General features: G+C 31.9%; 1 protein-coding gene across 1 annotated transcript in view; it reads left to right on the plus strand.

The window, feature by feature from the left end:
• LOC129987514 (uncharacterized) overlaps window positions 1-16,029 on the plus strand; it is a 501,789-nt gene that overhangs the window by 274,777 nt on the left and 210,983 nt on the right. The window lies entirely within an intron of this gene.

Below are 16,029 nucleotides of genomic sequence, written 5' to 3' on the forward strand. Positions count from 1 at the left end.
TTGAGTCAATGACTCCTGATCTTGGCGACTATTTGGCGATGATTTTTTTTTTTTTTTGACTTTGTACAAACAGAAAAAATTCCGATTATTCGAGAACCTTGGCGATGTCTTCGAGTTTCAGCGTTTCTTCTAAAACATTTCCGATGTTGTCTCCCTACCTTGATGACTATTTAGCATCTTGGCGATGGATTTGTTGAATTTGGTGACAAAAAGAAAAAATACCGACTATTCCAGAAATTAGCGATATCTTTGAATTTTATTGTGTGTTTTTTTCTAAAACATTCGATGTTCTTTCACGGAAACTATAAAAACAGAGGCGATTGGACGAGTAGGGAAGAGAGAAGGAATAGTTGAGAAAAGTCTGTCTTTGAAATGTTTATTTTCAGAGAGTTATCTCCGAAAGCTTTGTGCTGTAATAGTTATTTAATAACGATTTTCTGCTTGCGTATTGTTAATTTCTCCGATTGATGTTTTTATGTAAGCTTTATTGTATTTAATTACCTGCGTTTCATTTTTTCTGCGGAATTAACATCTTTATGTGTTCTTTGAATTTATTTTTATCACCGTTTTCACACGTATCACCTTCCACTTTCTTCTTTCTTTCGCCACAGAATATCCCCGAACTTGGAATCTCTAGGATTCCCTGTCGGTTGAAAGGATATACGTGGGAGTATTTAGTAAGAAATTTTTTTTTAATTTACATATACAATACACATAAAAAGTAACTATATACAATATTATAATGATGAAGGAGGTGTTCGGTGGGGAGTATGACTAGATGAAATCTATTGAAGTTAATATATTCTGGAGAAGAGCTTGGTTGAGAAATGAAACGAAAATTTATACTGGGCTTGGGTCTGCAGAAATCGATTCCTCGTTATCACCTTCCACTGGGGAGGGGGTCAGAAATGAGAATGGGAAGCTTCCTTTATGGTGGTTGGTTCTCACTATCTTGCTGCGTACAGAAATGATGGGGATCGGCTACCTCCTGTGGATGACGGGACATGCTTCCGACGGGAAGGGTTGTACCGTGCCCGGTGATGACTTTAGTTCGATCCAGAGTTGCTGTAGAGGCGGACCGATTCAGATTTAAGGCGAAAGCTTTAATTTGGCAGGTCGGAGTAACCAATATCGGATAGCTTTTTTTCCCACAACAATTTTATGGATAACGATTATTCGCCAAAAGAGAGATCTATCCTTTAACAGAAAAATCAAAACAATCACAGAAATGTACTTATCAGAATCAACTCAACTTCTATTTACCGCCAACGAAAACCACTTATAATCCTCGACAAAACATTAGACAAAGAAATTCTTTTCAATTCACTAACAATGCAACTTCATTACCGCCAAGGAAGGACATAATTAGTTCAAGTAAGCATCCCCGTTTCAATGGTTAAAATTCTCAAACAGATTCTCTATCTCACTACACAGCACGCACTTACTTAGAGATGATATTGTGCAGCACACACTCATTCCAAGTATCCCCAACTTTAAATTAATGAGCCAAAGATGCCTTTCTCATTCGCAGAAAAGTCATTTTTATTATTTTATTCGCCGAAAATCCCAGCCAATTTCACTTTTGTCGGTGACGCCAGCCATGACAGCGTTTGAGATAACTTGAAACCTTAGAAGACAGCCCAGGAACATTCATTACTTGTCGTTAATAATTAATTAAACCGGAATTCGAACTTTTCTGGGGAAAACCCCACGTTTAAACACTTTTCCCTCTTCTTTATTCTGTGTTCGTTCTCATCCTATTAATCTTAGATTGCAGCAGAAAATGTGTTTAAAATCTAACATCCCTGATAAAATGCAAATGAATGAAATGCTCTGTTCGAAGAGACTAATTACTAACTCGGAGACACTTTTTTCACGTAATATAATTCAACACACCGAGAACAAAGAAAATAATCTTTTTTTCCTTTTTTACTGAATATTTATATTGTTAATAATGAATAGCTAATTTATAATTAAAAATGAGTTCATTCCTATCACCAACGAACTACTTTAATCCTTTCTAGGGCCGTGGGAAGTATGCTTCCCACCAAATTTATCAATCTTTGTATGAATTTATGTAGGTCGGTATAAGTTCTGAGAAATTTTTTTAGAAAGACAGACACTTAGATGCTTTAGTTCTTTATTTTACACAAAATGATGTGTCTTGATTTGATACTTAATTATTAATTAACCAAATTAATTAATGAATCAAATTAAATTTATCTAATAAGCTACATGAATCCCTTTTCTTATTATAATTTTAAGCCTAAAAATATTATAACATAATATGACTAGAAAAAATGGCCCTTTAAAGGGTTAATATAGTGTCATATGATGTTGAGTTATTGTATTCATATGTAAAGATAGACTTTGTCTTAAATTTGAAAGAAATCTAGAATTTTAGAATAAAAATTACAAAACAATTTTAATACTTCTTTATTTTTATAATCCCCGCGATAAATCGCCAAAAAAATGTAAACCATCACCAACTTGGCGATTGATAACTCAGCGTCAGTAATCTTGGGGTAATTTGAATTCCAAATAAATCTGGAAATGCAACCATCTTGGCGGAATGTCGGCATAATGGTATAAAGTAATTTGGCGATTTTGGCATAATTTGAAAATGGATATTTAAACACTGGGTCCAAAGAAAATAAACAAATTTCCATCACTAACTGGGCGATTGATAAAACACCGTCGGTAATCGTGGGGTAATTTGAATTCCAAATAAATCTGGAAATGCAACCATCTTGGCGGAATGTTGGCATAATGGTATAAAGGAATTTAACGATTTTGGCATAATTTGAAAATGGACATTTAAACACTGGGCCCAAACAAAATAAACAAATTTCCATCACCAACTTAGCAATTGATAAAACACCTTCGGTAATCTTGGGGTAATTTGAAAATTTCCAAATAAATCTGGAAATGCAACCATCTTGGCGGAATGTTGGCATAATGGTATAATGGAATGTAGCGATTTTGGCATAAATTGAAAATCGCCAATTAAACACAGGGCTCAAACAAAATAAACAAGTTTCCATTCCCACCTCCTCTTCTAACTCTTTTTATTGTTAAATAATATTCGCGAAAGTCTAAAAGGTGGATATTCATCAAAATCCAGTAAGTGAATATTTAGATGCTCCTATAATTTCCGTTACTAAAAAAAAGTAAAAAGTAATATGTACTAAAAGAACTGAGACATCACTTCTAAAAGAAACAACTCAAATAAAATAAGATGAACTGCCAAGAAGATTAAAATATATATATTCTCTAAATCAAACATCAAAACAATCACACAAATTTGCCAAACACTTTCTAATTAAAAATAGCTTTAAAAGCATTTATGCTCAAACCAAACTTATTGATATTTCGTGATATTGTAGCTAGCTATCACTTAATACGATCACACTGGGATTTGAGAGTATTGATAGCATTAAGCGATTGACAACTATAACAGAATTGAATTATTAAGTCAATTATATTTTCATCACGTCAAAGGAAATGAATAAAAACACCTCAGGTCTATCTATAATTTACTTTAAAATAATTGTCGATAAGCAGTAATTAATATGACTTTTTAATTACTGCTTATCGACAATTATTTTTCAACAGCTCATACTATCTTATTAGCGCTTGCATTTCTTTTTTTTTTTATTTGTTGAGCGACGTGCGTTTCAAAATAACACGAATTTGACTCATTTCGGTTTTAGTTGGAGAGGTTTTCTTCAACATATCCATCCTTATCGGAATCATTAATTATTCCTTTTTTTAAACTTTGTCTATTTCTTGGCCTTGCCCATTAAAACCTCACTATTTTTCGAAATTTTACACAGAGGTTATGAATTTTTGACTACTCCGTAATATTGAGTTTCATTCATTTTATGTGAATTTTCATTCCGTTAATAATTTCAATTTAATACTTCTTTAATACTTAAATCAGTCCTATTTTTAAATAAATTTTGCTTTCTAATTCAAATCAAGTAGCTCTAGTTTATGGCTGTTAAGATTTAAACCCAAACTTAGCATTATAATTGTCTGGATTTTAAGCCTATCCAGACCACTCTTGTCCAGATAAAAAAAATATGGCACTCATCCACAGGGATAAGTGATTTTCAGAAATTTCCTAATAAGTGGAGCAACAAAATTCACAAATGCCAATTATCAATGCTGATTGAAAATGAAAGTATCAGTCAATTCTTTACTTCAAAATCGATAGTATAAAGCGATATATTGATTACATTAAACGAATATTTTCGTGTGCATTTGAATGTGTTTATTCGGAACCAGAAAATTTGATGGTATAAAACGAATGATAACTTCAACCGTCATCATATTAAGAGGCATCCACTATATCACTAGACAACAGACAAAAATAACTTTCAGATATTCCCTAATTAGTGGAGCAACAAAATTCACGAATACCAGTTATTAATACTGATTGAAAATGAAAGTATCAGTCAATTCCTTACTTCGAAACCGATAGTATAAAACAATATATTAATCACATTAAACGAATATTTTCGTGTGCATTTGAATATGTTGGTTCGAAACCAGAAGATTTGATGGTATAAAGCGAATGATAACTTCAACCGTCATCATATTAAGAGGCGTCCAATGTATCAATAGACTACAGATGAAAATAATCTTCAGATGCTCCCTAATAAATGGAGCAACAAAATTCGCAAATGCCAGTTATTAACGCTGATTGAAAATGAAAAATACCAGTTATTAACGCTGATTGAAAATGAAAAATACCAGTGAATTCTTTACCTTAAAACCGATAGCACGAAACTATGAAATGATTGCATTAAACGAGTACTTTTGTCTACAATTGAATACATCGGTTCGGAACCAGAACCAATTTGATGATATAAAGCTAACCACTTTTACCTTTAACCGCCTTCATATTAGGAGGTGTCCACTGTATCACCAGGTAACAGATAAATATAACTTTCAGGTTTCAGGTATTCATTTAATAAGTGGAGCAACAAAATTCGCAAATGCCAATTATTACAGTAGATTGAAAATGAAAATACCAATCAATTCTTTATTTCAAAACCAACAAACTATAAAACGATGTATTGATCGTATTAAACGAATATTTTTGTGTGCAATCGAATGTCTCGTTTCGAAACCAGAGGATTTAATGATATAAAGTGAATGATAACTTCAACCGTTATCATATTAAATGGTGTTCACAATATTACTAGACAAATGATTAATTCTTTCCAAATTGGCATACTTTGCAAATTTACCGCTGATCAGAATAAAAATCCATTCCTCTAATGAATAGTCTCAAATACTCCTCCTCATTATAAAACACGCACGATATTGTATTGTATCCGGATATTCGAGCGTCCCTAAATTAATGAGGTAGGTTTGCTTCCTCAATTTCAGAAAAGTCCTTTTTATTACTCTGTTCCCCAAAACTCCGGAGCCAAATTTCACTTTTGCTAGAGGACGACAGCAAGCGCCAGGCACTGAAACCTTAGACGACAGCCCAGAAACATTCATTACTTGTCGTTAATAATTAATTAAACCGGAATTCGAACTTTTCAGGTGAAAACCCCACTTTTAAACACTTCTCTCTCTTTCTTCCTTCTGTGTCACTTTGATCCTATTAATCTTGGAACGTCGGGGGAAATTTATTTAAAGATCAGCATCCTTACCAATAACTCGAGTTTCGCGACTGAACATAAAAAGTCCTGTCTAATGCACCGTTAATTATTTACTATAAATTATTCATTGGATCTTAACGAAAGCCCCCCTATCCATCTTACCCCCTTCCTTGGCCATTTTTTTTTCTAACCCGCCCCCCCTTTGCATAATCGCACGTTATTTGTCAGTCATTCTACCTTTTCTTAATTGGGGAGGTAATAGAAACGACAGTCGCATGTTGGGGGGTTAGTGGTGGGGTGTAGCTGCAAAAAAAGAAGCCTCTACGCATAATCGGTGGTAATTAACTTCTTTTTCATTGTAATCGCTGCTTTCGCGGTTTCTTTTTGTGGGAAAAGTTTCAGTTCTGGCGGGTAATTATGAGCCGGGGCAGCTCTGGCCCTGCTCTATGCCGCTCCACCACCCACACCCATTTTGATTGATGATGGAATGCGATATACGAATCTACCACTGCAAGGTGCTTGATGCACCTGCGTACCGGGGAGTTTAGCTGTTTTGGTCTGGTGAGAATTTTATTTATTTGCTATGTTAATTTTTTTTTCTGCCGTTGTCGACGATTTTGTTTTTGTTTGTTTTGCTTTTTTTTTTTATCATCGGTTATCTTTGAGCGAGTTTTGCAGAGAATGTGGGCGAAATTTCTTTTGCTTCGTATTTTTTTTTCTTTCGAAAAAAGGGGGTGCTAAAGGAAAAGATATGGTGAAAGAAAGGAGGAGATGTCGGAGATATATTTTTATGGAAATGGAGAAAAATTTCTGCAAACGATAATTATAATAAACATTTTGGCTGTGTAAAAAAAAAAATAATAGCAAATTATCTAATCTTGTTGTTGATGCTTTTTTGCGACGTATTCTGCGTCGAAAAAATTATATTCGAACAAGAAGCAACGTATTTTTTTTTACCACACTTTGCAAACAGTTTTGCTTAGAATATCATATTTTTTACCTATCATAAAAAAATATGATTTCGCAATCATCTTATACATACCCTGTAACATAAAATAACACAGAATTAAGAGTAATTCGCTTAATGTATCCATTATGTTCAATTCAATCAATTCATGCTCATAAGATGCATGAAGAAACATGCTATCCCCTATTAAATGTTCGAATTCTTTCTGAATTTCTTCAAGAAGAAAATAAGATAATCTATAATAGAGTAAGCCAGCCTTCAGATGCATATTAGATGGCAAGAGCGTATTATGTTTTTCATGTCGTGACATCGCGTGAATTGAACATTCGATTCGTCTTATATCTCACTAGTTTTGCTACAAAAAATTGAATATTTATGTTATATGTTCCAACCCCGATTGGAATTAATATTATTATTGCAAGTTTTACCTCCTTGTTTGAAAATTTTGGCTCTGATATGTTTTTATGTGCAAGTAATAAGAATATTATATGAAGAATTGAAGCATTCTTTGTCAAGAGGTTTTGGCATTATTTATATGCAATAGAAATGCACTCCGATGTACAGATAGTCTTCTCTTAGATCCATTTTGTCCAAAATTTGATAGTAATCTAAAATTTAAGAATAAAAATTTCAAAGCAATTTTAATACTTGTTTATTTTTACAATCTCTGTGATAAATCGCCAATAAATGTAATGATGTAACGCATCGCCCAATGTAAACCATCGCCAACTTCACGATTGGCAATTCGGTTTGGCAATTTTAGAAACCCAGAAATGTCACCATCTTGGCGAAATTTTGGCATCGTTATTCTTTTATTTTTGTAGCAAAACGTGAATATTTAACTAATATGCATGTTCCGTGCCTGATTGAAAGTATTATTATTATTGCAAATTTTACCTCCTTGTTTGAAAATTGTGGCACTAATACATTTTTATTATCAAATAATACGAATATTATATGAAGAATTGAAACACTCTTTGTCTGGAAATTTTGGCACTGTTATGTTATTATGTACTCTAAGAAGAATGCAAGCATTGTAACTCTTTGTCGAAAGATTTTGGCACTGATACGCCATTATTTGCATATAATACGAATGCTCTATGAAGAATAGATATATTGTATCCCTTTTGTAGGGAAAATTTGGCACTGCTGTGTTATTATTTGCAAATAATAGGAATACTGTAAGAAGGGAAGCATTGTACCTTTCTGTCGATACATTATTATTTCAAGCAATGATGCATTATTATTATAATATCATTACATTATTATGATACATTATTATTTCAAGTAATAGGTATACATTATGACGAATGAAGACATTAAATTGGCATCTACATGTATGAAATGAGTTCAGTCTTGTATATTTACAGGAGACAGTATGGACTGCAAAATAAAAACAAATTAAGCAATCAATATAAATGAACAATCATTTTTAAATATTTCTTAGGCGATTCGAAAACATTAACTGCTGGAATTTTACTACAAATTATTGTCTTATTTTTCATTCTTATCATAGTAACGATTTATATTATTTAATTTTACTCATTACAAAGTATACAATACCTAGTACAAAGTATACAAAACCAAAGTAAAAAAAAATCTCTACCTATACAATACTTATACCAATACAAAGTATACAAAAAGGAATTACTTTAATCGTTGAAAAATTCGAACTCCAGGTTTTGACGATTCTACACGTTTCAGACCTATCTGAGTGACAAGAATACCTGTTTGGATTGATGTAAGTTTGTTTCAGTCTGATTGCCATGATAACTCAAACGCGCTTGGAGCTAAGAGATTGAAATTTGCAAATGGATTTAACGCCAGATTTGTAGACTTCTATTCAAATTTTGCACGAAATCTATTTTGTGGAAGTCTCTCTGTCCGAGATAACTCGATAAATACAAACATAAAGAGTTAAATAGATAAAACTCACCGGTTTATCTTTTAAAACAACGATTATATCAAATTTTTGAATAAAATCCCTCAAGGTATTAACGGTCAATAAATAAATATATTCGGCGAATGAAATTTGTTTCTTACGTTTTGACATCAAACATTTAGATCAATAACAAATTGTGAATCAGATTTATCAAAAAGTTGACTGTCTATCTGTCTATACTTAAGCATTCATGTAAACTCACAAATGCAGGGACTTAAATAAATCAGATTTAATGTATGATTTTATGGCTACAGTTGTAGTTTTATGTCAAATTTTGTTTTAATTGGTCGACAAAAGACATTCAAACTGTATATTTAATTTCCTAAAATGTATATGTCTATGCCAGTAGTTCTCCAACGATGCCAAGAACTCGCCAAAGATCGCACGCTTTCCTTTATTAGAAAAAGGCAAGAAAGTTTTGAGGAAACCACTTTAGTTTAATTCATTTTTTGAGATTATGATACAATGTCATAAATTATATGTCATGAATATGTCACGGTAATACAAGGTGATCAAGAAATAACAGGAGGTGTTCGGAGCCTTGTAGCGTGTTATGTACTGGACGAAATATAACAAAATTTGGCTACCATACACATTAAAGTATGCGGTTTCGATTTATCAAGAAAAAAAAGTATTTCCAAAAAATGCCGATAGGCGAAACCCTGGCGCTGCAAGCGCATAATTTGTGGAAAAAGAATACATGGCTGCCAATGGAAACAGTAAATAGCAACACGCCAAATACCAATGAAAAAGGTTTATTATAGCAACTTACAAATTTGTCTCAAGGTGACCGCCATATTGATGTTCCAATAATGTATGTTGTACACGAGATTTTCGATGGTGGCTCGCATCATATCGGCATTTATTCGTCTGGCATGTAACGTTATTTGATATTTTAAAGTTAGAATGTCAGGAACATGTCCTTGATACACAAGACCTTTCAAATGAATCAGAATGCCCCATAACCAGAAGTTGACAAGATTCAGATCAGTGTCATCAGTTCTAGAATTCTAGAATATCTCATCGAAATCGAAGAGAACTACGTAATTTTATTTCTTCTGTTGTTTTTCTTTATCAGCAAGCCAAAAATAATTTACGAATTTTGTATCTTTTCCAAATTAAATCAGTCTTTTGAAAATGATATCACAAAAAGGTAGAGATTTATATTATAAAGAAATTAAACCTCAAAACGCATTGTTTCAATTCTAGAATTCTCTGAATATATCATCGAAATCAAAGAGAACTACGTAATTTTATTTTTTGTTATTTCGTTGCTTTTTATCTGCAAGCCAAAAATAAATTAAGAATTTGCATCATTTCCAAATTAAATCAGTCTTTTGAAAATGATATCACAAAAAGTAGAGATTTTTATTATAAAGAAATTAAGCCTCAAAACGTATTGTTTCAATTCTAGAATATCTCATCGAAATCGAAGAGAAGTGCGTAATTTTATTTCTTTTATTATTTTGTTGTTTTTCTTTATCAGCCAGCCAAAAATAATTTACGAATTTTCTATCATTTTCAAATTAAATCAGTCTTTTGAAAATGATATTGCAAAAAGTAGAGATTTATATTATAAAGAAATTAAGCCTCAAAACGTATTGTTTCAATTCTAGAATATCTCATCGAAATCGAAGAGAGCTACATAATTTTATTTATTTATTTTTGTTATTTTGTTGTTTTTCTTTATCAGCAAGCCAAAAATAATTTACGAATTTTGTATCATTTCCAAATTAAATCAGCCTTTTGAAAATGACATAGCAAAAAGTAGAGATTTATAGTATAAAGAAATTAAGCCTCAAAACGTATTGTTTCAATTCTAGAATTCTCTGAATATCTTATCGAAATCGAAGAGAACTGCGTAATTTTATTTCTTTTATTATTTTGTTGTTTTACTTTATCAGCCAGCCAAAAATAATTTACGAATTTTGTATCATTTCCAAATTAAATCAATCTTTTGAAAATGATATCACAAAAAGTAGAGATTCATATTATAAAGAAATTAAGCCTCAAAACGTATTGTTTCTATTCAAGAATTTGGTTATTTTCTTGTTCTTTGTATCACAATCGAAAAGATTCCCTTTCAGAAATGTTCACCATTTTGAAATAATGAGGAGAAAAATGTTACCGGCATTTTTAATTTACTTAACCGCACAGAATATTGGAAAATAATTAATACCTAATTAATGCCTTAAGCTTGGAAGTTTTCTGCTAATTACGTCGCGTTTTTCTTCTTCTGATTCTTTTATAACAATGCGTCGCTGTAATTATCATCTTAACAAATCTGTCACCATGCGAATGTTTATTATGCAAAGGATAATATGTTGCTTTTCGGATTCTAGTGTGATTTGAAGACATGGTGAATACAATGGCTTTCTGACCGTTAATTTAAATCATTCAATTGTTTTCGTTAAAAAAAATATATAACTCGTTAAAGGAATGCTGGTAAAATTTTGGGAATTATTTGATTATAAGAGTGATATACATATAAGTTAATATATATATGTTGAAACTATCAGAAAAGGTATTAATTTCGGTTTGAAATTTTTTAAGTAGTGAGATAGAAATGGATTATCTATTATTTATCTTCACTTCTTCTTTCTAAGGAAATTAAAATACTTTTATCTAAATATTTTGAAAATTTTGATTGCATTAATTTGATTACATTTTATTTACTCCTATACGATCTGTATACAAAGAATGTATTTTCCATACAAAGTATTGTAATGTATAAATAATTGTTGTAATCGTCCAAAAATTTGAATCAATATTTTGACGAATCTCCAAGTTTCAGACTGCTCTGAGTTAGAAAAACATATTTTTGTATTATGTCTGTCTATCTGTCGACACGATTGTTCAAAAACGCTTAGAGAGATAGATGACACTTGATATATGAACTTTATAAAATATTTGTTGAATTGCTCACAAATTTTAAACGAAGTCTATAATTAATAGGAATAATGTATGTCTGATTGTCTTAATATAAATTAAAATAACTAAAAAATGTAAAAAGCTAGACAGATGAAATTTGCTTCACAGACCTGGCATCCAAAATCTAGATCAGCATCAAATTTGAAGCCAAATTTATCTACTGATTTACCGTATGCCGGTCTGTATTTCCGCATACATGTACACGTGATAATTCAAAAACTCAGTGACTTAAATAACTGACGTTTAATACATGATCTTGTGATTGCAATTGTAGTTCTATTCCAAATTTTGGTTTAAATCGATAGTGAAAAAAAGAAGTCCAAGATATATATTCGATTTTCTAAAACTTGAGTACTAACCACATGCCAAAAATGAATTGCCGTAGATCGCATACGTGATACAAGATAAAGATCGATCTTTCATAATTATTTTCCGTCAGTGCCACGTAATTAAGACACAAATACCGGTTTGTTTGATTTTACTGAACTACAAAGCATACAACTCTCAAGTGTGAGACTCTGAAAATAAAAATATAAATAAATTTTGCGTTCACGGTCTCGCCTAAGGTCCATAACTTAACACGGAGAGAGGTTGATAGCACCTTTTTACTTTATCATATATGTATATTGAGAAAGTTCGTATATGTAGTATAGAGAAAATATAGCAACCGTCAAAAAATTCGAACTCGTGATTTTGACTACTCTCCTCGTTTTAGATCTTCCATAGTGCGAAAAACACATTTTTAGAAAATGTTTGTCCATCTCTTTGTCTGTGACAAAGATAACTAAAAAACGCTTTGAGCTAGACGGATGAAAATTGGTATAAGGTCTTCACACCGAATTTGCAGATTTCTATCAAATTTTAAATAAAATCTGTTCAGAGGAAATCCGGCTGTTTGAATATAAGTTAACACAATAAATACAAAACGAAAATAGCTAGACAGATACAATTCGGTACACAGATTTAATATCTATGTCAAACTTTGAGCCAAAACCAACAATTGACTGATGTACTTTCAGAAACATATAAACGCGATTGTTCAAAAACGCAACGATTTAAATATATCGAATTTAGTATGGAATTTTGTGACAGTGCAATTTTGTGTCAAATCTTTATTTCAATCGATTGAGAAAAACGCATCTAAAGCGCAAATTCGATTTTCAGATACTATTACCTGCATCCCAGGGATTAATCGCCAAATAACTCGCCAAGCATGACACGATAGATTTAATAAAAATGCTAAATTCACCTCAAAGGTTAATATGTGTGAATATTCCACGCTGCTGTCATGCAAGGAGTTCTTACTCCCCCATACTCTCTAATAATCCAGTCATACCTTGTCCGCAGGGGCATGACAAGTTTATTAGAGAGTATGCAAGAACGTTTTGCGGAGACCATTCCCAAAGGTTTTCAGTTAAATCTTTTACGCACATCTTGATGTTCTTAGTTACCTCTATAAAGTATTTTTAAGCTTTCAAATTGTGATAAGCCTTAAAGCTATATTATTTTAAAAGTTTTACGCCGGCGTCCTGGCATAGGGGTAGCGCGTCTTCTTCGTGATTTGGGCGTCCCGGGTTCGAGTCCCGGTTTGGGCATGGTTGTTCTTCTGTTGTTCTATCTGTGAGATGTGTGAATGTGCCCTCCTGTAAAAAGGGGTTGTGCAAGCGAATGAATGATGCGTGAGTGGCAAAGTCGTACTCTTGGCCCTAGTTGGCTCTGCTATAAAAAATAAGAGACGTCCCCTCAGGCTTAAATCGCTGTCTTCGTAACAGCGGGCTTGTCAGTGGCAAGTGCCATAAGAAACAAACAAACAACAAAAGTTTTACCACTATTTTGTTTATTATGCTCAATAAACTTCCTAAATGAAGTCCATTCATTACATTTTATTAAAAATTTAAGTAAATTAGGTAAAATATCGTACACGAAAATACTCTGATGGTGCTTTGCGTTAAAATTAATATCTCATTTTGTTAAAATGAAATTCATCATTAGAACTAGAATTAAATACTAAACAGACAACCTGAAGTTTTTTATGCAAAATCAAAAATTATGAAAGAAACGATTGAATGTGATAAATTATTTGTAAGTTAAACATAACAGAAACAAAACTCTTATTTCGTTCATATTTGGTGTTTACATTCCTTTATGTCAAAACAAACCCATCCTGCTTAGAGTGTCTCTTCTTGTCATGGCACTTTCAAATAAATATTGAAATAAACTTTAATCTTTCCTTTTATGTCCTGGATGTATTTGGTTGGAAAATAGCGTTACCAAATAAATCTTTGTTATAAAATCTTAATCAAATCATTGATATTTTTTATGAAAATTTCGAGAAACCAAATTGATGGAAGTTCTAATCTCCTCTATTATATTTTTTTATTTTACATATTTAATTTAAATTTGATTCATTTTTTAATAATCATCGATTTTTATTTTATGTAATGAAATTATTGCTTAATTTGTTTGAACTACTTTAATTTATTTTAATAATAATTTCAAGTATGCTTTTGAATTTGTATGTAACAGGTCAAACAGAACGTAAAAAAACTCCTTTGAAGCTACCTTGCATATATTTAACTTATTCTGCACGATTTCTCATTTATGTTTGAAAATTATGTAAATTAAAATTAATGAATATAAGAGTTAAATTGTAGAGGGACGAGATTCTTTATAACTTCATTATGAGTTAGATGAAAATAAGTTCTTAATAACTTCATTATGAGTTTCAGGGGCAGTAATTTGATTATTTTCGAAGTTCCTCATTTCGCAAGACAAAACAAACACGAATACGAAAAAAATGCGTGATACTTACTTAGAATTAGAATACAATTTAATAATGGCGCCCAAGAAAGATCATGAGAAATATACCTCGATGTTAAGAAGATAACGCCATCTGTTGTATCAAAAGAGAAGACAGTGGAGTTATGTCACCATTACAAGATGGAAAATTATTCAAAATTTTATATTAAAATTTCAGTTTCTTGATTAATATTATAAATTTATAGATATCACTATTTTAATTCTAAGTAGTTCGCACAGGAGTCCATTTTTTTCCTTTGTTCTCATTCCCTTTCAAAGATTAGAAATTCTTTTTGCCAGCTCTTTTCAAGTAAAAAAAAATTAATAAATATATAGTTTTTTAATATATTTTTTAATTATTTAAAATTAGTTGATCAAACAGAAAAATTTCAGCGATATAAATAGAAAATACCTCTCAATGAAGGAAATAATATAATTACTTTATTGAGCAAATTCGTAGAGCCTGTCTTGTTATACTTTATGATATCCATCCACCCACCCTTTTTAACACAATTCGTTACAAATCCGATTGAATATTCATTCCCTCCCAATCCCTGACCCTGACAAAGAAAATCACTTTTCCCTTTAGCTCAAACTCCACGGGGGCATTTATACAGACTTGCGCAGTTATAAATAATTGCTATAAAAATCCAGATAAAGCTGCCTTGCTCTTTTATTTCTGCAGCAAGCCTTCGCGTAATATTTGATTTTGCCTTATCTCTTATTCCCCTTTCCAATGTCAGACTCTCTTTTTCCCCCTTCTCTCTTTTCTGGGGAGCTTGAATTACGATGTTGATATTTATATGGTAATGTAGCCAGCTGGTAGTTTATGCAAAACACTCGCTGAGATGGTGACGGCAAGTCGCAATTTTCTCAGTACTCCGGGAACTCTTTTCTGTTTTTAATTTCTCTCTCTCTCTCTCCCTCTCTCTTTTGCTGCCTTGCTGAATTTTGCATCAAAACTATGAAACTTGGATTTTAGAATCGGCGAGTTACGCTTTATAGGCGCTTTCTAATAAGGGAGGGAGAAATGATTTTGGAGAAAGTCGATTGTTAATGTTGTATTAAAATTTCCAGATTCTTTATGTATTTGGAAGAAACATTTTTATCTGGTCTTCATATAGGCATTTTTGAAATGAAATAATCCCATAATTCCCCTTTTCTTTTAGATATTTATTAAAATAAAGGGTATTCCAAAATGAACGCAAGACCTGAATTTGCCACCATTTGTGCAGAAACGTGTTGGCAACCCTATTAAAAAAATCATTTGACAACTGATAGTTTAGGGTTAGTAAAAATGGAAAGTTATACGATAGAATAACACGTTAACGCAAAATTTGAGTTAACTTTTTTTTAATTTTCTTTAAATTGTTATATTTTTTTATTGAGTCGTAAAGTACACAGGATGGGGTTATGTATGTAATGACACATAGGGCAATTTAATAGGGCATCCACGGCTTCTCTGGCACATACGCACTCTGATGTCAAAATTTTCCTTCCATGACCATTTTGCATAAATGTTCTGAATTTCGTTGATGCAGCGTTAAATTTCCCCCTTCAATGCACACGTGCTTATAAGTTTGTTGACACACATTTGACTTTAAATAACCCCATAAAAAGAAATCCAGTGGCGTTAAATCACATGATCTAGGGGGCCGATTCACAAATACTTGAACTGTGGACACCAGAGTTTCATTATTTTTGAAATTTTTTTCAGCAATGAAAACACATTGTTCTATCGTGTAACGCTCCATTATTATTAACCCTAA

Source organism: Argiope bruennichi, chromosome 10 (genome assembly GCF_947563725.1).
Source record: "Argiope bruennichi chromosome 10, qqArgBrue1.1, whole genome shotgun sequence".
NCBI classification, from domain to species: domain Eukaryota; kingdom Metazoa; phylum Arthropoda; class Arachnida; order Araneae; family Araneidae; genus Argiope; species Argiope bruennichi.